Here is a 15546-nt window from a genome sequence, read left to right on the forward strand (position 1 = left end):
ATACACACGCATCCCCCTACGTAACACAGTGATCAACATACACACACACAAATACAGCAATACACATACACATGCATCCCCCTACATAGCAAAGCGATCTACATACACACACACCCCACACACACAACACACCAGCGCACATATACACACACGTCCCCCTACATAACACAGCGATACACACATACACACATAACACACCAGTGCATGTATACACACACATCCCCCATGTAACACACTGATATACACACACACATATCCCCCTGTGTAACACAGCGATATACATACACACACACACACACACACTCTCTCTCCATAATACACTGATCTACATACACACACACATCCTTCCCCATAACACACCAATAGACACAGAGACATCCCCCCACATAACACGTCAATACACACGCACATATTTCCCTATGTAACACAAGGGATAGAAGGAGAGTTGATGCCTTTGAGCTGTGGTGCTGGAGAAGAGTATGGAGTGTCCCAAGGACTGATAAGAAAATAAACAGGTTTGTCCGGGAGAGGGTAAAACCAGGGTGCTCCATGGAGGTAAGGATTCTGAGGCTCCGTCTAACATACTTTGAACATGTTGTAATTAGGGACCGGTCCTCGAAGAGGGACATCATGCTTGGGAGGGTGGAGGGAAAGCGCAGGAGGGGAAGGCCCTCTATGAGGTGAATTGATTCAGTGACTGGGGTAGTGGGGGTAGTGTCGGAGACAGTGAGATTGGCACAGGACAGAGCAGGGTTTAGGGTTACTATGAGTCGCAAGCTCAAAATATACATACGCACATATCCCCCCACATAACACACTGATCTACTTACACATCTCCCCACATAACACACCACACGCATGCTCTTATGTAACACACAACATGCATACACACATCGCCCCACATAACACACCAATAAATGCACACACATATCCCCCTACGTAACACACAATTTACATACACACGTCCCCGCACACATCACATGATATACACACACCCATTTAACCCAAATCCACTGCCATCAAGTCCGTCATTCCCGCTCAGCGTGAACCCCATTAGGTTCCAAAGCTCTAAATTGTTACTCATCTTTATCCCCCGAAGCCACTGGTGGATTTGAACTGCCAACCTTATGCAACACATTATGCACTATGTCACCTGGACTCCTTACACATACACATACACATATGTATACATATAGTTGGGGGAGTTTTATCTATTTTCACTTTGTATTGTGATTTGATGGAAGTTAACCAGTGTACTGGTTTTTCATTCTCTCCCTCACACACATCCTGTCTCCCACCCCTCAAGTCCCCTCACTCCCATCCCTCTGTCTCCTGCCCACTCTGTCCCAGGGATCCTTCTCCTGTCCGCCCTGCCCCAGGGCCCTGTCTCCTGCCCACTCGGCCCCAGGGATCCTTCTCCTGTCCGCCCTGCCCCAGGGCCCTGTCTCCTGCCCACTCGGCCCCAGGGATCCTTCTCCTGTCCGCCCTGCCCCAGGGCCCTGTCTCCTGCCCACTCGGCCCCAGGGATCCTTCTCCTGTCCGCCCTGCCCCAGGGCCCTGTCTCCTGCCCGCAGCTCTTCTGACCCTCTGGCTGCTGTTCCAAGGAGCAAGTACCGCCTGCTGTTGGGTATTTGATCTCACTATGGCTTTTTGTTTGATTTTTGTCTTTAGACTTTGTTATCTTGAAAGAAACATCATCAGAGGCAAACAAACTAGAGTGAGCTGGGGTTTCCTTTCATTGTCCCCAGAGAAGGCAGGAAGCTGATACCATGCACAGCAGCAGGGTCACCACCTGGGACACAGCGTCCACCTAGGAGAAGGCTACTGCTGAGATGGGCGGCCGGCTAAACCGCTTATTCCACAGAATGGAGAAAGACTTCTTCACTAATCGAGTCGGGGGTATGTTTAATATGCACAGAGTACGAAGCTATGCCTGATGGTACAGGAGGCAGTGGGAGGGCGGCCAGCCAGTGAGAATCACCGCAAAGGTACACATGCTCAATGCAGGAAGCAAACGCCCTGGGGCTGGCCTGGAGCCCCAGAGAGAGAAAACAGGGCCTTGATCTCCCCACCCTGGAGGGCAGAGGACACGCACTCTCCTCGGAGCTTCTGAAAGGGAGCCCCACCAGATGCAGGGGCGCAGCATTCACTTTCAGGTCAGCCAGAGGCCTGGAGCCCGCAGAGCCCACGGGCAGAGCTGTCTGCTGGAGCTGTCTGCACATCAGCCCTGCCAGGGGAGGGATCCAGGACGGGGCAGGTGGAAAAGACACGGCCAGCTGTGTCACACTCATGTCACCTCCCTGTCCCCACGACAAGTGCACTCCACCTCCCCGTGCCCGGGTGCCCAGGTGCTGCACACAACACCTCCCCGTGCCCGGGCTTTGCACACATCACCTTCCTGTGTCCACGTGCTGCACACATCACCTCCCTGTGGCCCAAGGCAGGTACATAGATGCTATGAACGCACATGCCAGTTCCCCATCATCTGAAAGGCTGCAGAGACTCTGCTTCCCATAACTGGACTTGTGCACCGGCACGTCAGCTCCCTTCTGGACCAAAGCCACACCGCTGTGACCTTGGGCTGGCCTTCCCTCCCCTCTCTGCTGCAGCCTGGCCTTGGCATCAGCCCCTGCCTGCGTTCCTAGGGATAAAGCTGCCATAATCCACTGTCCCAAAAGCTAACCCAACATAAGCCTTCCTAACCCTTCTTGCTGGAGAGCCCACAGCCTTGCGCCCTGGCCGCATGGCTGGCAGTGATGGCTGCCCACCTCTCCTCCATTGTGCTTTCTTCCTGGGTCTCGGGCTCCATCAAGACACCTGGGAATGTCAGCATGAGTGTTCAGTGGCTGCTGTAACAAATGACCACAAGCCCAGGGTCCAGACACAGCACAAAGCATCCTACAGCTCTGAGGCAGAAGTCCAGCTGGTCTTCTGAGCTCAAATCAGGGTCAGCACCACTCGGGAGCTCCCTGGGAATCCAGACCCGTACCACTCCAATTGTCGTCACCAGCACATGAGTGAAAAGCCCATCACTGGGCATGGATCCAGCCGGAACCTGTGCTCTGAACCCCCAAGCTGCCAGGTCACTTGTGAGGATCCCTCCTCCAGGACAGTCCCTAACGGGATGCGGTGGTGTCGAGGCGCCTTCTCCACCGACAGGTGCACGACAAGAGTGACAGCAGTAGAGGTGTGTGCACCTGAGTACAGGCTCCTGCTGGTGACACAGGGGGGAGCAGGCCGCCACGCTCAGTCAGCACCACGGTCAGTGCCACAGTCACCGCCAAGGCCTGGACGAGAAGGCTGGGCTCCTCCCCACGTCAGTCCTCATGGTTTTGGAGGGGACACAGGCCAGAGCTCTCCAGGAGGGGGCCGGTCAGGAGCACAAGCCCTGGGCGTAAGGCCAGTCCGTTAGATACCAAAGGGGTGTTGTGGAGCCCCAGAGGCCTCGGGGACAGGAGCCAAGCAGGGGCTGAGGGGGTGACTATACAGTGGCAGCTGTCCCTCACACTCAAGCAGGGTGACCACAGTGGCAGCTGTCCCCACGCTCAAGGGCCAAGCTGCACCGGCTCGGGTCGGGACTGAGGAACGGCGCATGGACCCCGCAGCCCTCGGGGTGTCAGTCACATGGGGGAAGACTACCCATCATTCTCCCACAGAGCCGCTGGTAGACGCAGAGCCCCAGCAGCACCGCCTGTGGGTTCACAGCGCGAACATTTCCAGTGTGCACCACCAGAACCCCTGCCTCCCCGGGATTCGGAGTGCTGGCTCCCCGCCTTTGATGGGCACCGTTACTGCAGCCCTGGCTCCCCAGCGCGGGCCTCTAAGAGCCGGTTTCTCCCAGGGATCTGACACCAGGAGGCGGCTTATATTGGCTTTGGGGACAGAGCGCGTTGTCGGGAGTTTATGGGTGATCTAGCCTCAGTCCTGATTGTCTCGGAAGTGAGACTGAGAAGAATCACTAGACAAATTGTGGCGGCTGCTGTCAGGGTGATTCAGCTCAGGGCTGAGACGCAACCTGGAGAGACGAGATGTCACAGCCCCACAGAGACAGAGCAAGCCCTGGTGGGGTGGTGTCCGAGCTGGAAATCAGAGGGCGGGCAGGGCGACCCACCATCCCTGCTCCCTGGGGGAAGGATGGGGCCTTGGAGAGCCCAGGGCAGTTCTGGCCTGTCCTTCGGCGTCACTGAGTCCCACCAGCTCAAGGGCACACAGGCTGCCTTTTACTTGGCTTAGGCTGAGAGAGGCCTCGTGGGTTGCTTGCATACGATTCTGAGACTGCAGTGCCTCTGAGGGGCGCGTTCTGGTCCCAGGACTCCCGGCGCAGTGCTTCCCCGGGGCTGGCTCAGCCAACGACCCCCAGGGTCCTAGCTCACTACGGAGCTGATGGAGCACACGAGCGGGTGGTTTTCACAAGCAGACACTTATTTCCTTACCATTTCAAATACTTACTCGATGCTGTTTCTCATAGCAAACTCACGTGCAGCAAAACAAACCCTGTCTGACCCTGTGCCGACCTCACACCCTCTGCTGTACCCACCACAGCCAAGCCGGGGGCTCATCTTCAGCACTTAATCAGGTAAAGACCGGCTGCTGCTCACAGGGCTCCCCAAGGTCACCACTTCAGAAGCGGGTGGTCATGCCTGCTTCATAGGGCGTCGGCTCTGAAACTCTGCTCAAACCTGTCCAGCACGGGACACCCTGCTGGGGTGTGAAGCACCAACAATGAAGCTTCCAGCATCATAACGTGTAAGCTGCTCCAGTCCCCCAAGCTGACCAGCACGAGGTCTGGATTCAGGGAGCAGCTCTGGGGAAGGCCTCGGGCCATCCTCTCAGCTTCTGCTCTCAGATAATCTTCTCTCTCATCCTCTCCTCTGCTTCTCTTCTTTACTTGTTTAATGCTTTTTTTAAAAAAACAGCTTTATTTTATACTGGTTTATAAAGTTCATGTACCTTGTTTTTCACACCGAATCTTTCCCCTTCCCTTTACCAATCCTTCCCTCTATCCACCAAATTGTGCAGCCCTATATTTAAGACCCTCTTGTAGCTTTGTTAGGGACCTCTCCAAAGTACTGAAGAGCAATGGTGTCTCTTTAGGACTAAGGTGCATCTGATACAGGCCATGGTCTTTGCTATCACTTGTTATGTATCAGAGAGTTGGACAATGACTAAGGAGGACAGAAGGAGAATTGATGCCTTTGAGCTGTGGTGCTGGAGAAGAGTATTGAGAATACCATGGACTGCCAGGAAAACAAACAGATTCATCCTGGAAAGGGTCAAAGCGGGCTGCTCCTTGGAGGCAGGGATTCTGAGGCTCCGTCTAACATATTTTGGACATGTTGTGAGGAGAGACCGGTCCTTGGAGAGGGACATCATGCTTGGGAGGGTGGAGGGACAGCACAGAAGGGGAAGGCCCCCTAGGAGGTGGATTGAATCAGTGACTGGGGTAATCGGGATGGGAGTGTCAGAGACAGTGCGATTGGCACAGGACAGAGCAGAGTTTAGGAATGTTGTACATAGGGTCACTACGAGTCGCAAGTGACTCGATGGCACATAACAACAACAACAACAACAACAACTTATAGCTTACAAGAGATGGGCTCAAAACACATCCGACCCTGACGGTGCCTCGTTTGCCTAACACACAGCCCTTTCCACACAGGCAACAGGGCCAGCAGGACAGCACAGTCTGGGGGACACAGTTCAGTCACAGCCCCCAGGAAGGCTGCAGCCCTGGCCGAGCATGAACCTCCTGGACACTCACCAACATGACATCCAAAGGGTGGAAGTAGCCCAAGCGTCCACCAGAGGGGGGCAGGCAAACCTCCACCAGAGGGGGGACAGGCAAGCGTGGTGAGTACGCAGACTGGCACATGGCTGAGCCAAGCAGAGACCCCAAGTCCTGATACACACACAGTGAACGGGAAACGGAGGCATGCGGGGACAGAGGCCAGATGCTACAGCCCCTCTGTGGCCTGTGCCGGGCAGACACGTGCAGAGGCACGCGTGGTTCCGTGTCCCAGGCCAGGCAGGCACAGGGAGGCAGGGCTCCATGGCACAGAGATTCTGTCCTGGGGAGCTTCGGAACCAGACAGCGGAGGGGCCGTGACGAGGACCATTAATGCCGATGAAAAGTGGTCACCTGATGTCACGTGTATTTTACAATAAAAAAGGCAAAGTGGGGAGCCCTGGTGGTGCGGTGGCCAAGCACTGGCTGTGAACCTAAGACTCAGCAGTGCCCCCACCCACCCACTCAGCTGGAGAAGACGCGGCCTCCCGGCTCCGCTTCCCAAGACAATGGACCTAGAAACACGAGGGGCGGCCCGAGTTTGTCCTCAGGGTCACCACGAGTCAGAATCGACCTGACCAGTAAACCATAGGTAAAAATCCTGGGTAAAAGATGCATTATCGTGTGGACAGAACTCCTGCACATTCACCATCTCAGGAAGGGGTCTAGGGTGGCCTGGCCCAGGACGCTGAGTGAGCGGACTGGCCCCACCTCTACCCCCTGCCCAGCCCAGCTCTAACGGGTGGGTGAGCCTCGACAAGCCCGCGATGCGGTCAGCTGGTTTATTTGGGTCTTGCTGTAGGACAGGGTTCAAGCTTCTCATTTAGCAAACAGGAAAGCTCTTCTCCAGCCACTCTCTGCACTATTTTGTTTTATTTCTCACTTGTTCAGAAGCCAGGGAGAGAAGATAGGTTTTCTCAGGCAGCCAGGCCAGCGGAAGGGACAGCACCTGAGAAGCCAGCATGACCAGGGCTGTGTCTGTGAGGAGAGCTGAGGCCACTGAGCACAGCCTGGAGGCGGCAGAACGCTCACAGCCTGAGGAGGAGCTGACCTGGGAGCTGAGATCAAAGCTCGAAGGTGGATGGCATCCCATCACCTCCAGGATGGGGGCAGGAGGTGACAGGCCTGCTGAAGGTAATGGCCTGTGTGGGCAACGGGCCCGCTGAGGGTGACGGGCCCACATGGGTGACAGGCCTGTGTGGGTGACAAGCCTGCATTGATAAAGGGTCTGAGTGGGTGACGGGTCTGGGTGGGTGACGGGTCTGTGTGGGTGATGGGCCTGCGTGGGTGACGGGACTGCGTTGATAAAGGGTCTGAGTGGGTGACAGGTCTGTGTGGGTGATGGGCCTGCGTGGGTGACAAGCCTGCATTGATAAAGGGTCTGAGTGGGTGACGGACCTGCGTGGGTGACGGGACTGCATTGGTGACAGGCCTGTGTGGGTGACAGGTCTGTGTGGGTGACAGGCCTGTGTGGGTGACAAGCCTGCATTGATAAAGGGTCTGAGTGGGTGACGGGTCTGGGTGGGTGACGGGTCTGTGTGGGTGATGGGCCTGCGTGGGTGACGGGACTGCGTTGATAAAGGGTCTGAGTGGGTGACAGGTCTGTGTGGGTGATGGGCCTGCGTGGGTGACAAGCCTGCATTGATAAAGGGTCTGAGTGGGTGACGGACCTGCGTGGGTGACGGGACTGCATTGGTGACAGGCCTGTGTGGGTGACAGGTCTGTGTGGGTGACAGGCCTGTGTGGGTGACGGACCTGCGTGGGTGACAGGCCTGCATTGATAAAGGGTCTGAGTGGGTGACGGGCCTGCGTGGGTGATAAACCCGCTGAGGGTGACGGGACTGCATGGGTGAAGGGCTCTGTGGGTGGCAGGCTAGTGCTGGGTGACGGGCCTGGAGCACGGCAGGGAAGTGCTCAGTTTCTGAACAGAAGTCACTCAACAAAGCTCCCACACTTCTGCAGACAGAAGACCTGACTGCTCCCCTAAAGATGACAGCCCAGCAAGCCAGGGCCAGTCCACTCTGTCTCGTGCAGTTGTTACCTCCTATCACCAACAACCAGCATACAAGCAACAAGGCATGACGTTCTTCATCAACAGCTGGGCCCTCTGGAAGCGGGACTTGCTTATCTCGGGTCTTGAAGGCTCAACACCGCCAGCAGAGAGGAGGGCAGAGAGTGCAGGGTGGAAGGAAAGCTGAGCAGAGGGGAGGCCTGGCCACTTCAATCGCCACAGCTCGAGCAGCCACCGACCGCGTGCTCCCTGCTCTTCACAAGAAAACTCAAAACCTCAAGCTCGTGTCCATCAAGCAGGAACTGGCTCCAGCAGGTTTTGAGGCTGTCAATCGCCTGAGACAAGACTGTCCGTCTTTCTTCTGCGGGGCAGCCGTGGATTTGAACCACGACCCTCTGGTTGGCAGTGAAAAGCATTACCCACGAGGCCACCAGAGCTCCCTTTAGAAGAAAAGAAGACTCAAAGTTTCCCATTTTAGAAAAAGAGTGAAAAAGCAAGTTCTTACTGCCATGGCCAGAAGGACCCACAGCCTTCCTGACCTTCTGACCTCGTGAGAAATATAAACCCCACCTCCTCCCTGAGGGGCTCGTCCACCTTGAACCCACCACCTGCAACAGGGTCCCACCACCGCCCCAGCCCTTCACAGGCCAAACTCTGTGTGAGAAAGTCCTTTCTTCAGGCCGGAACGAGCCTGTTCCCTGACCCCGAACAATGAAGCTGCCTTGTCCAGTGGCCCCTCCTCTACGCCCTACACTGCAGCAGGGTTCCTGTGTGCACAGGGTGTGTGTGTGTGTGTGTGTGTGTGTGTGTGTGTGTGTGTGTGTGTCTGAGCCAGAGCCACTGGCCCCAGACAGCACCCACAGGGGCCTGCCCGGTGCAGGGCACAAAGCTGGACAGAGCCTTCAATCACCATCAGGAGGGCGGCAATCAAGTCGTGTAACGAACACCTGAGCCTGACAGAAGCGACAACTCGGTCGACCGCTGGTCCTGGTATCTTATCTGTTCAGTGACTGTCACTGGCACCTTCATGTCAGACCCGCCTGAGGGCCAGTCCATGATGATGTTCTGGGGTCATCTCTTGGAGAGTAACAGCGCCCATAACAGGAAGAACTCTGGATGCCGAGGCCCCAGGGAGCCTGCTGGTCACAGCCCTTCCACATGTGTCATACCCTCCACTGGAGGGACGCATCACATTTGTGAACATCTAGGAGAGGCCTCTCAGACCCTCACGTGGGATCCCCAGTTTCCCAGAGCCTCTGTCAGGTGGGGACTCTACTTCATCCCTTCACTGCAGCAACTCCCAGCCATGAGCACACATGCAGGGTCCTGTGAACCCGAGGGGGCCGTGGGGGCTGAGTTCTCCAGCACTGCTCTAACAGAAATACACAGTGCGTGGCTTTATCCAACAGGAAGCTTCTCCGCACAGACTAGCTCACTGCTGCCGACCCACAGCTGACCGTCCAGCGGGTTTTCAAAGCCTGTCCAGCCCAGGGGAGGAGAGGCCCATCCTTCTCCTGAAGAATAGCTGGGGGATTTGAACTGCCTGCCTTTGAGTCAGCTCTGCAATTCCTTATCCACCAGGCCACCACCTGAGCTCCCTCCCAGGAGGCTAGAAGTCCAAATTCACATCGCTGGCTCCAGGGAAAGGCGTCCTCTCTGCTGGCTCCTGGTGGAGACCCTGTGGACCTGGTGTTCCCTGGCTTCCATCCTCCCCTGGTTCTCAGGTTCTCAGCACAGGGACCTGGGTCCGGTGAACGCACTCCACTCCTGGCTCTTCTTTCTTGTCCGTGGTCGGGTCTTCGGTTCCGCTCCGACTCAGATGCAGCCTGATCCTGGAGATGCTGGCCAGCCTCACTGGCCTGATGCCTCTAACCCTGCTTCCTTAACGTCAAGGATTTCAGTGTTTCTAGCATTCCGGGCACTTAGCTCTAGTGGTATAGCCCACAGCATGATGCCCTGCTAACTCAAATGCCATGTGTCTCTGGCAGTTCAAATCTACCTGTGGCTCCTTGGACGGAAATGGGCAGTCTCCTGCTGTGATTTAAAGCTGGCAAACCAGTGGAGGTGCTGTGACTTGGATTCAAATCAACACCAAGGAGTTTGAGAACAATTACATCTGTTTACAAAATGAGGGGTGACTACGTCAAGCTGATAGCCAAACTGAACATATATTGATACACAATTCACTCCACAAGAGACTCCAACACAGGTGATGAGAAAGACAGACGGGCTCTTCTGCTCAGAGAGGACAGCCCCGAGGGGTGACGAGGGTGCCTGGAACATGCTGACTATGGTGAGGGCACCAGATGCCTTCACACAGAACAGGCTCTGACCCAGGCCTCTCAACGAGAAGGCTTGGGCTGGGCCCTGAGAGATGGTGCTGGGTGAGTGGGCAGAAAGCAGCTCCCCCAGCAGGAGAGGGCACAGGGTGGCACAACCGTCAACAGAACGACAGCCCCGGGCAGACGGGGAAGAGAGAGGGGCAGACCGCAGAGGACAGAAGATGATGATAAGGTGAGACGGACACAGAGCTGCCGGATGGAGTCAAAGACATGGAGATGGGAGCCACCGGAGAGCTGGAAAGAGAACTGCTGTCTGCTCAAGTGAAGAAGGAACAAGCTGGGGACACAGAGGAAGCCGTGTCGTCCTACGTAAGCGGTGCGCGTGGTCCAGGGTGAATGATGACAAGGACGCCCCACTGAGGACGCGGTCAACCCTGACTGTCAAAACCGCACCTTCCTGACCTGCCTGGGAGCCTGAGCTTGAACACGGGGCGTCACATTTGTTCCTATCAGCTGGTCACTGATGGCTCTCAGCAGCACTCCAGGCAGCCAGGCCCGTTCTGAATCCTGATGCGGTCATCTGTCACATTAGCTGTCCTTCCACGCCTAGAGGAGCTGGTCAAACCTACAGCCTCGGCATCCTTATCACGGTCTCCAAGGCTGAGGAGAAGGACAGCGCCAAGGACAGGGACCCACAGGGCCTCTCAGACACCAGCTCAGAGTGGAAACGCCGTAACGCTCGTGTTGAACACCTCACTGTGCCAGCTTCCGGCTTAACGTCTCTGCTCTGTTCCCTCGTCTGTAAAATGACTCCTTTACAGGAGCAGGAGAACAAGAAACCACAGCTGGGGGTGTTGGTTCCGACTCCGCAGCCCGGCAGGTCAAAGGAGATACGCTCCCTGGGGTGGCCACGGCTGGCCATCTTCACGTGAGGATCGATCATCCTTCTCCCTTAGAACCACTGACCTCCTGGTCAGCAGCTCGATGCTCGGCCACTAGCATTCCCTGTTTCACAAGGGCATCTGGAGGTGAAAGGAGTTGGCACACAGACAAGAACCCACAGCCATGAACCCACAGCCATGCTCGGCACAGCGTGACCGGGTTTTGCAGCTCACTTCGCCATGGGACAGGGTGCGGACTGAAGGCTCTGTCCACCCACCGGGCAGCAGCCCAGGCCTCCGGGATAAACAAAGTGAAAGGCGGACAGGAACCAACGCTGGTCTTCAGGCCCTTGTCCCCTGCTTCTCAAAGAGATGCGGCCGTTCTGCAGCTATGACTCCCAAGTCAGGGATGTGCACTTTTGGGGAATCAAACAGGCCCCTCAAGAGAAGGCATGGAGAGGAGGCGGCATGTGAGTCCAAGAGAAGATGTTTACAGTAAAGAACAACATTCACGCCTCCAAAAGAAGGTAAGAGCATGAGACGGGGAGGGGGAGTAAAACAGTTAAAACCTACCACCGACCAGCTGTACACAGGGTCACTGTGCATCGCAGGCGACAACAGCACGTGACAACAATAACAGACTATGACAGGTTTGGAAGCGGGAGTGGCATCCACCTCCTAAACAACATAGCTCTGGAAATTCCATGAACTTTGATAAATGTCGATAGTTGTGGAGGGGATTCAGGCCTGTTGTTCATGGGGTCCCTATGAGTCACGATCGACTCAACAACACCAACAACAGCAGCACACCAGCAGGCTCCCTGCCAAGCACATGGACCAGTGCATTAACCACCAGGCAGGAAGGACCCTGCACTCAACCCACCATGAGGACACAGCATCAGACCCAACCGCAGGACTCGGACACGGCAATCATTTACATTAAAGGTGCAAATCAATTAACAGCAAAAGGATGGGAACAGCTGCACTCGGAGAGCCCCGGGTCCACTCTGGGAGCAGCAGATGGTGCTCTGGGCAAAGGAGCAGGTGTGTCACCGCAGACACAGAGGGAAATGTCACAACCCCACCAGGTCAGCCGCCAGACACCAGACAACAGGTGTGGATGCACCTGGAAAGAGAGACCACAATCACACAGGTCAAGCCTGACAGAGCTGTGAGGGCAAACAGCCAACAATCACAGCTGGGACTTCAGGCCTGCACGCAGCAATGAGCACAGAAAGGGCCAGCGCAGAGGTCCCTGGGACAGGAGCCCAGGGCCCAGAGGCAGCAAGCTCCCACTCCCAGCTTTACAGAGCGCGCTCTCTCCAGCCAGCAGGGCTAGCCATCAAGTGCAGGGCTGCTGACAGAGAAGTCAGAAGCCATCAGCCTCTACAAAGAATAAAGACGTCCACTTTCATAAAGACCATTCCAGGCACCTCCACTCTCTCCTGTAGGGTCTCTAAAGGGTCACTGTTAGGAACTAAATTTGACTCAACATTAGGTTTATCCTGGGGGACAGGGAGTTTACTCTTTTCAAAGACACATAAAACATTCACTAACATACAAAGACGATAAGCCCCTAAACAAGTGTCAACCCATTTTAAAGAAACGAGTTATAAAACACTCATCTGATTGCAGTGGGATGAAATTAAACATCAATCAAAGGAATGTAACTGGGAAATCCTCAAATATTTAAAGATTAAATAACACAGGCCTATACAACCCATGGCCGCAGGAGTGGCACCCACTTCCTAACCAGCATGCCTCCGGAAACTCTGAACTTTGAGAAACGATGATAGTTACAGAAAGACTTCAGCTCTCTTGTTCATAGCGGTGCAATGAGTTGTGCTCAACGGTAATAAAAAACAAGGACACAATCCATGAGGGAGCTCTGACGGCTTAGTGGTGCGGAGCTGAGCTGCCAACAGCAAACAGGTCAAACCCACGAGCACCTCTGCACTAGAAAGATGGGCAATCTCCTCCTGTGCCATTTACAGCCTCTGACAACCCACCAGAGTGGTGGCTAGGAGCAGATTCCGACTCGACAGCACATCACGTCTATATAATCCACACGGTTAAAGATGAAAAAGACGGTAAGAAAACATGTCACGTGTCAGCGAAGACACAACATGATCAATTTTGTGAATTGCATCTAAAGCAGAGTGTGTCCTAGCGCGAGGCTGCTGGGGAGAATCCTGCAGGGGCGAGGGCTGCTGAAGGGACAGCAAACCTGTCCTGGGCGCGGTGCATCGAAGGGGCTCCTAAGCATATAGATGATGAGAATTCACCCCGTAGAATATGGGCACGTTCGCAGGAGGAACAGTCCCTGGAGAAGGGCAACACGCTTGGAAGGCTGGAGAGTCCGTGAAAGAGAGGCCGCCCGTCAATAAGATGCACTGAGCCGGTGGCTGCAGCAACGGGCTCTGGCCTGGAGCAGCAGAGCGGACAGCGCAGGGCCTGGGGGTGTTTCCATCTGTGTCGCACAGGGCGGCGGGGCTGGAGACTCCAGGGGCCCTAACCCCTGAAGGCCCAGCTGGTCCGTCCAGTGAAGTCTATGTGGCACACAGGAGCCAGGCCAGAGCAAGGTGACAGCCCCCAGCAGCAGACCTGTTCCTTTTTTTCTTTCCTTTAAATGTAGTTCCTAGAAGGCACAAGCACCAGGCCTGCCAGGATGGGTCACAGTGTCCCGGCTCGTTCCGGAGGGCCCTGACCCCCTCTGGACCTGCCTGTGCTATTGGCTGCTCTTGTTGGAGGGAACTGTCATGTCTCGGCTCATTCCTGAGGGCCCTGGCCCCCTCTGGGCCCTCCTGTGCTGACGGCCGTTCTTGCTGTAGGAAACACTAGTATCTGGGCTCATTCCGGAGGACCCTGGTCCCCTCTGGACCTGCCTGTGCTGACGGCCGCTCTTGTTGGAGGGAACTGTCATGTCTCGGCTCATTCCTGAGGGCCCTGGCCCCCTCTGGGCCCTCCTATGCTGACGGCCGCTCTTGCTGTAGGAAACACTAGTATCTTGGCTCATTCCGGAGGACCCTGGTCCCCTCGGGAGCTGCCTGTGCTGACGGCCGCTCTTGCTGTAGGAAACACTAGTATCTTGGCTCATTCCGGAGGACCCTGGTCCCCTCGGGAGCTGCCTGTGCTGACGGCCGCTCTTGCTGGAGAGAACCGTTCAGAACCTGGTGCGTCCTCCCAGCTCAGGGCCCTGTGACGTGTCTGTCCCGTTTCTCCACTGGCTTTATCCTCCATGGTTAAGCACAAGGGCCAGATCAGAACTGTCTCCTCATGGAAGGCACAAGCCTCCGCAGGCCCAGCTCGCAGGCCTGGAGGCTTCCTGGTCCTCCTTTCAATGGTTATGAGACGCCACATTTCCACCCTTTTCTGCAGCAACTTCCAAGATAAGAGTCACTTCTCCAATAGCCCTGTGGCTCCCACAGCGCTGAGCAGTTCTTGGAATTGAATAATGTTTCCCCAGGGAAAGGCAATGTAAGTGACTAATTATAAAAGGCAACGGTTCTTTTGCACTCAAAGGAGCTGTCCCGTTAGGTAATGAATCTGCGAGGAACAGTGTGACTTCAGGGCAGGCAAGTATGGAAGCCGTCATTCAAGAAGCGAGCGCTAGGCAGCAAGCCTGGTGCAGGGTCGTTGCTGGTATGAAGACCACTAGTGCACCAGGAGACTCCCCCACAGCTCCAGCCCAGACTGCACCTTCAAACTGGGCCAGTGGGATCCCCAGGAATGAACCTGGGAGGGGCCCTGCTCTGTCGCCAGCCCAGGAGCCACAGCACAATGCTGTGTCACCAGTGCCAGCATCCTCAAAGCCGTCAGCCCACAGCTCATGTGCTCTTCCACACGCTGGACTCTGCACCAGGAGCCACCGAGACAGCAGCTATGCGACCCAGCACCACTGCAGGCACGTGCTCGGAGCCCGACAGGAGACATAAAGGTCGACCAGTTACTGAACACTGTGCTCTCTGCCTGCAGCCCTCACGGGCCCCTGAGCCTGCTGGGGCCCTGAGCACCGGTCAGCTTGGCCACTGCAGGGGAGGCCACTTACGAGCCACCGGCCTCACACTGCGTGCCCGGGAGCCCACTGTGGTCTGGCTGCGCACTCATGGCACAGAGAACAAGACGTACAGACAGTGAAACTCTGGGACACGCGGCAAAAGTCTATTTTATTTTATTTTATTTTTACTTTAATGAACAGGAAAGGAAAATGAAGTTACTTCTCAAAATTAAGTTTTTCTTTATTATTGTTGTTGTTATTGTTATATGCTGTTGAGTCACTTGCATCTCATAGCGACCCTAAGTAGAAGAGCCCTAAATGCTGCTCTCTCTATCCTGTGCCAACCTCACCATCTCAAACACACTCACTCCCACCACCCCTATCAAAGAATCGATCCATCTCATTGAGGGTCTTCCTCTCTTGTACTGTCCCTTCACTCTCCCAAACATGATGTCCCTCTCCAAGGACTGGTCCCTCCCTGCAACATGTCCAGAGCATGTCAGATGGAGCTTCAGAATCCTTGACTCCAAGAGCAGCCAGGCTTCACTCTCTCCAGGACAAACCTGTTTGTTCTCCTAGCAGTCCATGGT

General features: G+C 55.5%; 1 protein-coding gene across 1 annotated transcript in view; it reads right to left on the reverse strand.

The window, feature by feature from the left end:
• The window catches only part of TBC1D22A (TBC1 domain family, member 22A), a 265500-nt gene that overhangs the window by 88751 nt on the left and 161203 nt on the right, over positions 1–15546 (reverse strand). The gene's annotated exons all lie outside the window — the stretch shown is intronic.

The sequence above is a fragment of the Elephantulus edwardii genome, unplaced genomic scaffold (genome assembly GCF_000299155.1).
Source record: "Elephantulus edwardii isolate Elephantulus edwardi_28Jun2011 unplaced genomic scaffold, EleEdw1.0 scaffold00064, whole genome shotgun sequence".
In the NCBI taxonomy this organism is placed as follows: domain Eukaryota; kingdom Metazoa; phylum Chordata; class Mammalia; order Macroscelidea; family Macroscelididae; genus Elephantulus; species Elephantulus edwardii.